General features: G+C 40.4%; 1 protein-coding gene across 6 annotated transcripts in view; it reads right to left on the bottom strand.

Annotated features, from left to right (window-relative positions):
- cdk5rap2.L (CDK5 regulatory subunit associated protein 2 L homeolog) overlaps positions 1-12,388 on the bottom strand; it is a 192,688-nt gene that overhangs the window by 86,441 nt on the left and 93,859 nt on the right. The window lies entirely within an intron of this gene.

Raw genomic sequence — 12,388 nt, 5'->3', positions numbered from 1 at the left:
AAACTGCTTTAGTAGTCCTATATTCCAATAGAGTTCAGCTCTTGTGGGACTGGGGGGGGGGGGGGTTACAGCATTATAACTTTTTATTGAAAGTAAATGTGTCATACAGAACTGCTGTTTGACCAACGGCATACAGAACTGACAGACTTAACCTGTGCCATTCCACCAGTTTTGCATTACTTTTTATATCAAGGCATGCAGAGTTCTCCAACTGCTTGTTACACTTTTCCAGGAAGCCCTAATTTCCTATGCAAATGCAAGTCGGGACTTGGGTTTTCTGGAAAACAGATTTTAACATCATTTGGATCTTTATACCTAAGAGAATCATGTAAACATTAAATAAGCCCAATAGGCAGGTTTTACTTCCAATAATGATCAATTATCGCTTACCTGGGATCAAATACAAGGTACTGTTTTAATATTACAGAGGAAAGGGAAATTAGTTTTAAAAATTTGGATTATTTGGATAAAATTGAGTCTATGGAAGATGGCTTTCCATAATTCAGAGCTATATGGATAACGGATCCCATACCTGTATATCAAATTGCCACTAGTAACCCAACCAATATAATACCTACTTATCCCAAAAGCTGTAATGCCCTTCCATAATGAAGGATAACTAAGCTTATTAGATAAGGGGTATTGATGCGTTATCTGTACTCCCAAATGCTTATTTACTGGGGTGTCAATGTATTTATAAAATTATTAGGCCCCCATAGTGAATATAATCTTCAAAACTTAGATTTGAGGCAGATGGTCCTAACCGGACATCCAAGAGATCCCATGCTAAGTCCTGGGCCACAGGAGGGCAAAAATAATTGCCCCTCTGCAACCCATTGCATTTACGTAACAGATCACGGAAAACTGCAATTTATTGAACAATTATTTCTAGGAAGTCACCTAACGCAGTTTGTCATTTTAGCATTGTGTTTCCATTAACTTATGACTGCATTAAACTGTAATAATAAACCCTATCATGACTACCTGGCCCCGCCCAGCTAGTTAAGGTAGGAACACGGGGTACATTGGATGCTCTCATCCAGGTTGCACTTTCACTAAGTGGAATAATGATGTATGGGTGTTGTATAACTACACCTCTCCTGCTGTGTGAAAAAATAAATATAAAGGTCAGTAGAGGTTCTTGAATATAAACAAACAAAGGCAAGCAATCAGTTAAAGGCAGAAACAGCAAGGTTACACCCTGTGGAGACAGCCTGGCAGTTTTAGGGTTCACCTTCTAGGGTTTCCATCGATTCAACAGAAGAAGGATTAAGAGAAAGTACCACCCCTTTCCAAACATTCTAATAAAATGTGATAGAAGGTATCATTAACCTATGGGCCACTAGTATGCATGTTAATTACAGAAACTGGTTACATGGGCTTCTGCCTCATAACTAGGTAAAACGGAATCACAGGAGTTTTAAGCCATAGAAGCCATTAAACCCTCTGAGTCCCATCAAAATGCTTCCTCATATTCGATGTCCCATATCAAATGCAATGATTCATTTGAAAACAACAGTATATTGTGATACATACCAAAATATACCCTCAGTGCAGACAAATGCATAACGTGATGCAATGAGAAACTCTGACAAAAAATCCAGAAGTCCTTTATTAAGGGGATTTTAGTTAGCAAGCACCTAATTACATTTAGTGAAAAGGCTGTACTGTAAATGTGAGATTTGCACACCTGCAGTACAACTACGTTAACAACTCACCAAAACCTTGGCAGGCTCCCTATCCCAAATTCTTTCCCAAGAACTGGTGAATACCCAGAATACTAAGTAGGATGTAGGACACAGAGAGAACTGTGATCCCGCACAGTATGAGTCTGCCACGAGCCTTAGAGACAACAGGCTCACAAATCTCACTCCTGGAGGTGGCTGTGTTCCACGGTGAAACTCACGGCACTAGTTATTTGGCTATTAACGCGCAACTCTCTTTTATGCAGTCAAGATGCCCATAATCTCTCTAAGCCCCAAGGGACCACAGTCTTGACAGTTTACAGGCACTAACCAGTGCATCTCACTTACAGCAATAACTGGTACTGTGGGCATGGGTCCGTATTTTAACCTCTCATCTGGTCATGGACCAGTTTAGCTCTCCCAATGCAATGCATATTCATCCCCCAGAATTTAGTCTAATCAACCAGCGAAACTTATAAGGTCAGTTTCTGCTATTCCACACTTTGCCACAAGATGGAACCCAAACCAAAGAAATCAGGTGTAGACTTTCTGAAATATATTTCCAAAACAAAGTAAAGAATGCTGTCTGGACAGCTCCCCTCCAGAAATAATTCCTCGACTATTTCTAAACAAAATCTATACATCAGCACTGAGAAAGCTATCAAAGCTGAATGTGCAAATACTACTAAAGAGCTTACAAATGAATTAGCAGCCCTGGGCGATCGAAAGCAGGAAAACAAAGACAAAGTTACAGATTATGTACACCAAGTTGAAAATTATATTTCCTGCATATATACCAAAGAGGACGCTGAAAATACAAACAGACAAAACATTAGACTTAAAAGTGTTGTTCACCTTTAAATAAAAAAAAAGTTAATAAGGGGTTGTTTTACTGCTGATAGCAAACAGCATTTTTTTCTCTCCTTCCCTCTGTCTGCTAATTAAGGGGGAGGAGTTAATCAGCTAAATTCTGATCAGGCTTTGTGTTCTGAGTCATAAGTGAGTGTTGCATGTGACTAAGTGTTGCATGTGTTGTGAGGAATTGCATTTGGAAAACTGTAAGTACCCAGTGTAAATATGAGTGGGTTTGCTGGTATCACTCAGTGTGTGTCTTGTCACATGTATGTGGTATTGGAGCAGCAGTTTCATGCAGTATTTAAATGTGAGAGATGTCGTGGGTTTTCATCTTGGAATCTGAACTGCTGCACTGAGAGCAGCGGCAAACGAGGTGGAGGAAAGGAGGCTCACAGAGCAACCACTTGCTGGGGCTAGTGGAGCGGGGGGGAGGAGAAGGTGCAGTGGAGGCTAATGAGGGAGGAAGGTTTGTGCCAGTCAGGAGGGGAAGTAGGGGACAGAAGGGTAGGGGGGCTGGTCCACAGCTTGTCCAAAACAGCAAATTCGCAGTTTTGGCTGAAGATGCTGGGGAGGAAAACTCTGAACTGGCATGTATGGAGCAGAATGACTCTCAGAGCACCCTGGGAGGCAGTGGTTCTCATACGGGTGGTGGGGTGAGTGCAAGGAAGGAAAGGCAGGTTTTAGTTATAGGGGATTCAATTATTAGAAAGGTGGATAGGGTAATTTGTCGTAAGGTCCTTACATGCCAAACAGTCTGCTGCTTGCCTGGTGCTAGATTTCTGCATGTGGTGGAACGAGTGGACATATTATTGGGAGGGGCTGGGGAAGACCCGGCAGTCTTGGTACACATAGGTACCAATGACAAAGTTAGAGGAGGTGGTGAAGTCCTCAAGAGTGATTTTAAAAAAACTAGGTGTAAAGTTGAGGGCGAGGACTTCCAAGGTAATTTTCTCAGAGATATTACCTGTGCCACAAGCAACGCTAAGAAGACAGCGGGAGATTAATGCGTGGCTGAGTGATTGGTGTAGGGAAGAGGGTTTTGGAGAACTGGGCTGATTTCTCAGTCGGCTACAGGCTCTTTGCTAGGGATGGGCTGCACCTCAATGATGATGGTGCACCTGTTTTGGGAGAGAAGATGGCTAGACGGTTGGAGGAGAGTTTAAACTAGGCGTGGGGGGGATTTAATAAAAGATTCATTGGAAAACAGGTTAGCTGAGATAATGGGCAAAGAAAGGGAAAATGGGGGAGGGGATTTGGCTGGGGGTACTGTTAAGGATAGAGAGGACCACGTGTCATATGTTCAATATGGTACCAGTATTAAATGTATGTTTGCAAATGCAAGGAGTCTGACTGGAAAAATGGGAGAGCTGGAGGTGCTGGTGGGAAAATATGATGTTTCGGAGAGATAGAGGCAATAGAAAAGGAGGAGGGGTATGTCTGTTTAAAGGGATCCTGTCATCGGAAAACATGTTTTTTTCAAAACGCATCAGTTAATAGTGCTACTCCAGCAGAATTCTGCACTGAAATCCATTTCTCAAAAGAGCAAACAGAAAAACAGCTCATGTGTAAAACCCTGCTTCATGTAAATGAACCATTATCATAATAATATACTTTTTTAGTAGTAGTAATCATAAATAGAAAATTGCCATTTTAAAAATAAGGGCCACCCCCTGAGATCGTAAGATTCACTGTGCACACATACAAACCACATGTAAGGTCACATGAGCCAATTAACAGACAGAGTTCTGCCTTTTGCTTCCTCACTTCTTCCTGTTACAGTTAGTGTTGTAGTATTTCTGGTCAGGTGATCTCTGAGGCAGCACAGATAGAGTCACGAAATGGTGGTTCAAGGCAAGAGATGTAAAAGGGCAATATTTATGTAAATATATATTCCAGTTTGGTAAGATTCTTTAATATGTCATTCAATTTGATCTGTTGCTTAAATATTCATTTTGGGGGTATAGTTTTCCTTTAAGGAGTAAATGTAGAAGCTTTAAGAATCATCCTATGTGGCTTAATACAGAAGTAAAAAAGTTAATCGGAAAGAAGAGAAAGGCATTTAAAAACTATAAATCTGCTGGGACAGAAGCTGCATTTAATGAATATACACACTGTAATAAATGTTGCAAATCAGCAATCCGGCAGACAAAGAAAGGAAAAGAAGAGTTAATTGCGGTGGAGGTGAAAACTAACCCTAAAGTTTTTTTAAATATATTAATAGTATAAAGATGCAGGTTGAGTGTAGCACCATTAAATAATGGTACCAGTATGGTTGTAATAGATACAGAAAAGGCAAATGTGCTAAATCAGTTCTTTTCTTCAGTGTATACAATAGAGGATTCTGTGTTGCCAGGCTCACTTCATAGCTGCACTAATGGCTCAGCTCAATCTAGTCAGTGGCTGACTCAGGATATGATTCAAAAAGCTTTAATAAAAATTAATGTAAACAAGGCTCCAGGGCCTGATGGCATACACCCCCGGGTTCTAAGAGAGCTTAGTTCAGTTTTAGACCAGCCCCTATTTCTGATTTTCTCAGATTCACTTTCATATAGTATGGTGCCTATGGATTGGAGAAAAGCCGATGTTATTCCAATATTTAAAAAGGGTTTACAATCTCAGCCTGGCAATTATATGCCAGTAAATTTGATCTGTGGTGGGCAAATGATTTGAAGGCTTGTTAAGGGATCACATTCAAAATTTTGTCCTAGTGAATGGCATTATGAGCAGCAATCAGCATGGCTTTATGAAAGATAGGTCATGTCAGACAAATTTGATTGCTTTTTTATGATGAGGTAAGTAAGATGCTGGACAGTGGGGGGGGGCAGTAGATGTGATCTATTTGGATTCTTCCAAAGCGTTTGATACCGTGCCCCACTAATGACTGCTTTCTAAACTAAGGTCTGTTGGGCTTAAAGGAGAAGGAAAGGTTAAAACTAAGTAAGCCTTATCAGAAAGGTCTAAATATACCAGTAAACCCCCAAAGTGGTGCTGCTCTGAGTCCCCTGTCAAAAGAAATACAGTATTTCTTTCCTTCTATTGTGTACACATGGGCTTCTGTATCAGACTTCCTGCCTTCAGCTTAAACCTCATTGCCCTGGGCAAGAGCATGCTCAGTTTGCTCCTCTTCCCCCTCCCCATCGCTTCTCTACTGTAATCTGAGCCCAGAGCAGGGAGAGACTCAGGCAGGAAGTGATGTCACCCCACGTTAATACTGCAGCTCCTATCCTAAACAAACAGAGCGTTTCTAGAGCTTTTTACTCAGGTATGGTAAAACATTCTACAGAATAAATATAGCATTCTAGCTTTCACTATTGCAGCTAATCTATTGGCAATAAAATGCCTCCGTAGCTTTCCTTCTCCTTTAATGAAGTCATTTGCACATGGATAGGAAGCTGGCTACAGGATCGGGTACAGAGGGTGGTTGTTAATGGTACATTCTCTCAGGGCTCGGTATTGGGTCCACTTTTATTTAACCTTTTCACTGCCAGCCAATTTGGCCAAGTTGATACTTTTATTGCCAGGCCATTTTTATACATTTTGTGCTCTTTCACTTTAGGGGTCTTTCCTGGGGGGGTCTTTTAGTTTACCCAGGAAAACAAGATATTGTTTTTTTCAGGACAACCCAAGCTTTCAGAATATGCTAGAATTTTGTTGTAATTCCACTCCTGTGGGCTTCTAAGTGTATAAAAAAACAAGTTCGCATGATACAAACGCAAATATCAGAAACATAATTTATTTTATGTACGAGAACACAGCAGATTTGGAAAGTTCTGTGTCTCCCGAATGCGCCAATACCAAATATATATATAGTTTTATGGAGATTTCTCACTTCTATAGTTCAAAAGCTAGAAGCAGCAAACTACCAAATTTCCACAGCACTGCTCCACAAAACTGCATACATCTGATTTCAAGGCCAAACATTCCACTAACAGTAGGTTTACCCTAAAAAACTGCACATTATTGGAACGAACAGATTCTAACGAGTTCAAAATGGGTAAATATATATTTGTACTCAAAACTAGCAAGTTGCAATTCTTTCCTAAAATTAGCAGTTTTTATAAAAATGTGGTACATTTTTGAAAAATTACCTCAAAGTGTCCAGTCTACAGCATTGTATCTCCAACATATCAATAGATACCAAGATAAAAACCCCTTAACATGAAAGCCCGGGGTCCGCTGAACAGTTTGATGCCCAATATGCATAGGTACACCTAAGTATGTGGTGTATAGGGGCCCCAGAATGATGACACCCCATACGAGTAATCAGTTCTGTAATTCCAGATACTGCAAAATTAGCACATTTACAGCATTATTCAAGGGGCAAAATTACAAAAATGTTTGTTCACCCCAGAAAACCATATATTTCTGGAAAGTACACATTCTGACGCATCTAAAATGGGTATGCATGCCTTTCTACTCTAAAGTACCAAGCTGCAAAGCTTTCCTAAATTTGGAAATTTTTATGACATTTCCGAAAATCACATCAATACTCCAACTCTGAAGCATTGTATCTCCTAAATATCAATACATACCAAGATAAAGCACCCTATATCTGAAAGCCCAGGATCCACTGAACAGATTGATGCCCAATATGCATAGGTACACCTAAGTATGTGGCGCATAGGGGCCCCTGAATGAAGACACCCCATACAAGTAATCAGTTCTGTAATTCCAAATCCTGGAAAATCAACACATTTACAAAATTTTTCAAGGGGCAAAAGTACAAAAATGTATGTTCACCCCAGAAAACCATATCTTTTTGGAAAGTACACATTCTGACGAATCTAAAATGGGTATGCACGTCTTTCTACACCAAAGTACCAAGCAGCGAAGCCTTCCTAAATTTGGCAATTTTTATAACATTTCCGAAAATCACCTCAATACTGCAACTCTGTAGCATCGTATCTCCCACATATCATCACATACCAAATAAAATATACTCATAAAATATGAAAGCCAGGGATCCGCTGAATAGCTTGATGCCCAGCATGCATAGGTACACCTAAGTATGTGGTGTATAGGGGCCCCAGAATGAAGACAGTTCTGTAATTCTAGATACTGTAAAATCAGCACAATTACAGCATTTTTCTAAGGGCAAAAGTACAAAAATGTATGTTCACCAAGAAAACCATATATTTTTGTAAAGTACACATTCTGACGAATCTAAAATGGGTATGCATGTCTTTCTACTCCAAAATACCAGGCCGCAAATCTTTCCTAAATTTGGAATTTTTTTATGACATTTCCGAAGATCACCTCAATACTCCAAATCTGAAGCATCGTATCGCACACATAACATTACATACCAAGATAAAACACACTAAATCTGAAAGACCGGGGTCCACTGAACAGTTTGATGCCCAATATGCATAGGAACACCTAAGTATGTGGCGTATAGGGGCCCCAGAACGAAGACACCCCATATCAGTTCTGTAATTCCAGATACTGCAAAATCAGCACATTTATAGCATTTTTCAAGGGGTAAAAGTACAGAAATGTATGTTCACCCCAGAAAACCATATATTTTTGGAAAGTACACATTCTGACGAATCCAAAATAGGTAATTGTGTCTTTCTACTCAAAACTACCATACTGCAAAGCAACACTAAAGGCAGTGGTTTTTATGACATTTCTGAAAATTGTCTAAAAATATTGCAATTGGCCGCATTTATCTCACCTAATTTCGTACATACAATTGTAAAACACCCTAAATATTGACGACAAGGGTGTACTGAACAATTTGATGCCCAATATGCATAGATATACCAAAGCATCTGGCATGTGCCGACCCCAAAAAAGAATTGTGCATTTGAATTTTCTTCGATGTCTTTTCGCCTTCTGTGAAAATAGACCAGTGACTGCGTATTGAGCCACAAGACCCCCTAACAGCACAAATACCCCCCAAAACCATATATTTTTTGGAAAGTACACATTCTGACGAATCCAAAATAGGTAATTATGTCTTTCTACGCCAAACTACCATACTGCAAAGCAACGCTAAAGGCAGCAGTTTTTATGACATTTCTGCAAATTGTCTAAAAATATTGCAATTGGCCGCATTTATCTCACCTAATTTCCTACATACAATTGGTAAAACAACCTAAATATTGATCTACGGAACAGTTTGATGCCCAATATGCATAGCTATACCAAAGCATCTGGCATGTGCGGACCCCAAATAAAAATAGTGCATTTGAATTTTTTCCGCTGCCGATTCACCTTCTGTGAAAATAGACCCTGGACTGAATATTATGTGCCCAAGACCCTCTAACAGCAGAAAGACCCCCAAAACCATATATTTTTTTAAATAACACAGTGTGACGAATCCAAAATTGCTAAAAAATAGTTTGTACTCCAATTGATCAAAGAACAAACGACACTAGAAAAAACAACAATGCAAATAACAATGCAAGCATAAAATCATACAAAATAAAAAACAATTAGGCAAATCAATGACATAACAAAATAATTGATCCGACAGCGTGGCTAGTGGTCAGAATGATTGATCCAATAGTCACGCTGTGAAATAAACAGTTTTTAGTGAAATAACAAGTCGAAAACTAATAAAATGAAGAACTAAAAAAAGTGTGTGCTTGTGTGTGTACAGCTCTAAAAAGTGTGTAAATGTGTCTATATGTGTATGTAAGTGTGTAAATATGTGCACAGAAAAGCAAAAAAAAAACCACCTACCTTTAGTTACATGTGTAGTGTGTGTGTGTACATACATGTGAGTGTGTAAATCAGTTAAGAAACGCCACTTACCATTTCTGTGGCTGGGGGGAGTCCTTGGCAGCATTGGAGGGCCCAGGATGTGGGAACCCCCTTAGCTCGTTGCCTAAAGGGTTGGGTACGCCGCAGACTCGCCTGCAAGGCGGCTAAAGCCGCCAGTGCAGCGAGGGACACTGAACTGCGCAGCACGTAGGTACTACGTGCTTGTCAGTTAGAGCATTTTCCTGCCAGAATGTAGTACCTATGTGCTTGGCAGGGAAAAGGTTAACTTGTTGTAAGTAATGTATCAGTGTTTGCAGATGACATATAACTATCCAGCCCAATTAATTCCTTCCAGGATGTGGCATCCTTGCAACACGAGCTTGACAAACTGGCAATCTGGGCAGCTAAGTGGCAAATGAGATTCAATGTTGATAAATGTAAAGTCATGCACCTGGGATGTATAAATTATCCAAGCCACTTGTACCCTTAATGGGACTACACTGGGCAAATCCATTATGGAAAAGGACCTTGGAGTCCTTGTAGATGATAAACTTGGATGAAGCAGAGCCGGGCCAAGCCGGGCAGGCGCTGCGCGCTTCTGCGCGAAAAGACGGTTCAGCGCATAGTCGCGTGAGCGCATAGACGCTTATGCGCATGCGTTAATCGACACATGCGTTCGCGTACTCGCGGTCGGCAGTGAAGGGACCGGACTAGGGATAGGAGTAAGTACGTGCCTGGCGCCCCTCCACCTTTGCGCCCTAGGCACGTGCCTACTCTGCCTACCCCTAGTTCCGGCCCTGGGATGAAGCAAGCAATGCCAGTCAGCAGCATCAAGGGCAAATAAGGTCTTAAGCTGTATTAAAAGGGGCATAGAGTCACGGGAGAAGGGTTTATTCTTCCACTGCATAGAGCACTTGTAAAGCCCCATCCTTTTGGTCTCCATCACTCAAACAGGACATTATTGTATTAGAGAGGGTACAGAGAAGGGCAACTAAGCTGGTAAAAGATATGGAAAATCTTAGCTATGAGGAAAGACTGGCCAAATTGGGGATGTTCACACTGGAAAGGAGACACTTAAGGGGAGATATGATAACTATTATTAGCCACTTAAAAAGATACTGACAACAGAAATCAAACCATTTTTACATCTATCATAGTATTGGCTTTGTTTGCTATTTATGATTTTGCCATAAAGTATACATACATTACCCATATTTCTCCCCGTGCTCGTCTATGAGGGTTTAAATGAACAGTGCAGGGAGGGGGTTAAATAAGCAGGGCAGAGAGGGAGAGAAACGAACAGGGCATAGAGGGGGTTAAATGAACATGGCAGAGAGGGGGTTAAATGAACAGGGCCTAGAGGGAGAGAAACGAACACTACAGAGAAGGGGCAGAGAGGGAGAGAAATTAATAGTGCAGGGAGGGGAGGTGGGAAGGAACAGGACAGAGAGGGACAGAAAAGAACAGTTCAGGGAAAGGATGATCTGATGTCTGCAGGGAAGGACTGAACGTGACATCACAAACATGCCGACTCCTCCCTTAGTTGCTGCTGCTCTGTAACTTAGGCAGAAGGTGCCGACGACTCCAGAGCCTAATACTGGAGACTGCTGGACGGGAAGCTTGCAAAGGGGGAGGGCTGAACACAGTTTTAAAGCTAATACAGACATTTTTGACCTAAAGGTATTAAAGTAAAAACTATTTGTTCTATTTTACATGGGTTGATGCATTGTAAAAATTTATGTTATATGTCCCTTTAAGCTTTCAATACAAATCCCAAAGAGGCCTAGCATTTCCTCATCTTGAACTTAACAAAAAAAAACCACAATGGCTCAGCTAACCAAACAGTATTCTCCGGAGCATCATCACAGATGGATGGAAATGGAGAACCAATTCACTGCTACCTATAAGGCCACTAAGCTGCTCTGGATAGAACCCAAACACAGACTAGATCAGTGTCTACATATTCCCATACTTAAAGGACCAGTAACACTAACATTTTTATGTAAAAATGAATTCCACCCCCTCAAATAACACATCTATCTTGGACAAAGGTAATCATTTTTATTTCCCTCTTATTTCCCTCTTCCGGTTGTGTGCTGCATTGAAAAGGCAATGGGACAACATAGATTCACTTAAGTTTGCGCTCTTTCTTTAAAACCGGAAGTTACTGGCTCCTGCTTCAAGAAGGATTTGCCCGTCTTACTCTCCATTTGTATCAAACAGTTTGTATTGTGGAGAGAGTGTGTGACAGCACTATCCTTAGCCTGATTTATTTCTAAAAGGGTTCGATGGTAAAGAAAAGAGCATGTGGTCTGCACGTCTGTGTTTCTGGCCTTTTGGAAGATTTAGGGCTGCCCTGTGCTCTGCCTTACTCGAAGCTGATACAGAAGTAAATCACGCTGATGACAGATACAGAGCAGCTGAAAACTCTTTGTGAAGCGGAGGCAACTAACTACTGGTTTTAACAAGAAAGTTTGGCTAGTAGGAGACTGCAGCAAACAGAACAGCTTATAATGTGTGTCGCCCCATCACCTTTTTTGAAATGCAGCACACAACCAGAAGTGGGATTTTATCTAGGTACTGTATTTATGTATAAAGCAATAACAATAATTACTTTGTCCAAGATACATTTGTTATTTGAGGGGCGTGAAATACATTTTTACATAAAAAATGCTAGTGATACTATTCCTTTAAGTACTCAACTGCAGCATGGGACAGTACAAAAGGCACTCAGCACCCCATAAATCTAACTAACACCTGGATTACACCCCTACCTCATTTGCATGACTTTTTTACCCTAAAATACAAATGCTCAGATGGAACATTGACTGAATGAATCTTTTGACAACAAGTACAGAAAATCATCCTCTATCAACACTCTAATAAATAAAAATGAATATAGATATTGAACCAACACAACTGAACCACACGTCATTCCAGTCTGTAGTCTCGGTCAGACTATACCCCGTAGCATGCACCTTGTTATGCAAGCAACCCTCAAAACCATCTCATCTGTAAAAACTTTCAGTGTTACATTAAAAACATATTACAATGATCATGTGTACAATTTAACAATGTATCAAAGATTACATAACATAATACATATTTTACTGAATCAAAATGTGCATTATAACAGA

The sequence above is a fragment of the Xenopus laevis genome, chromosome 8L, assembly GCF_017654675.1.
Source record: "Xenopus laevis strain J_2021 chromosome 8L, Xenopus_laevis_v10.1, whole genome shotgun sequence".
Classification (NCBI taxonomy): domain Eukaryota; kingdom Metazoa; phylum Chordata; class Amphibia; order Anura; family Pipidae; genus Xenopus; species Xenopus laevis.
This window is presented reverse-complemented; position numbering and strand designations above follow the sequence as displayed.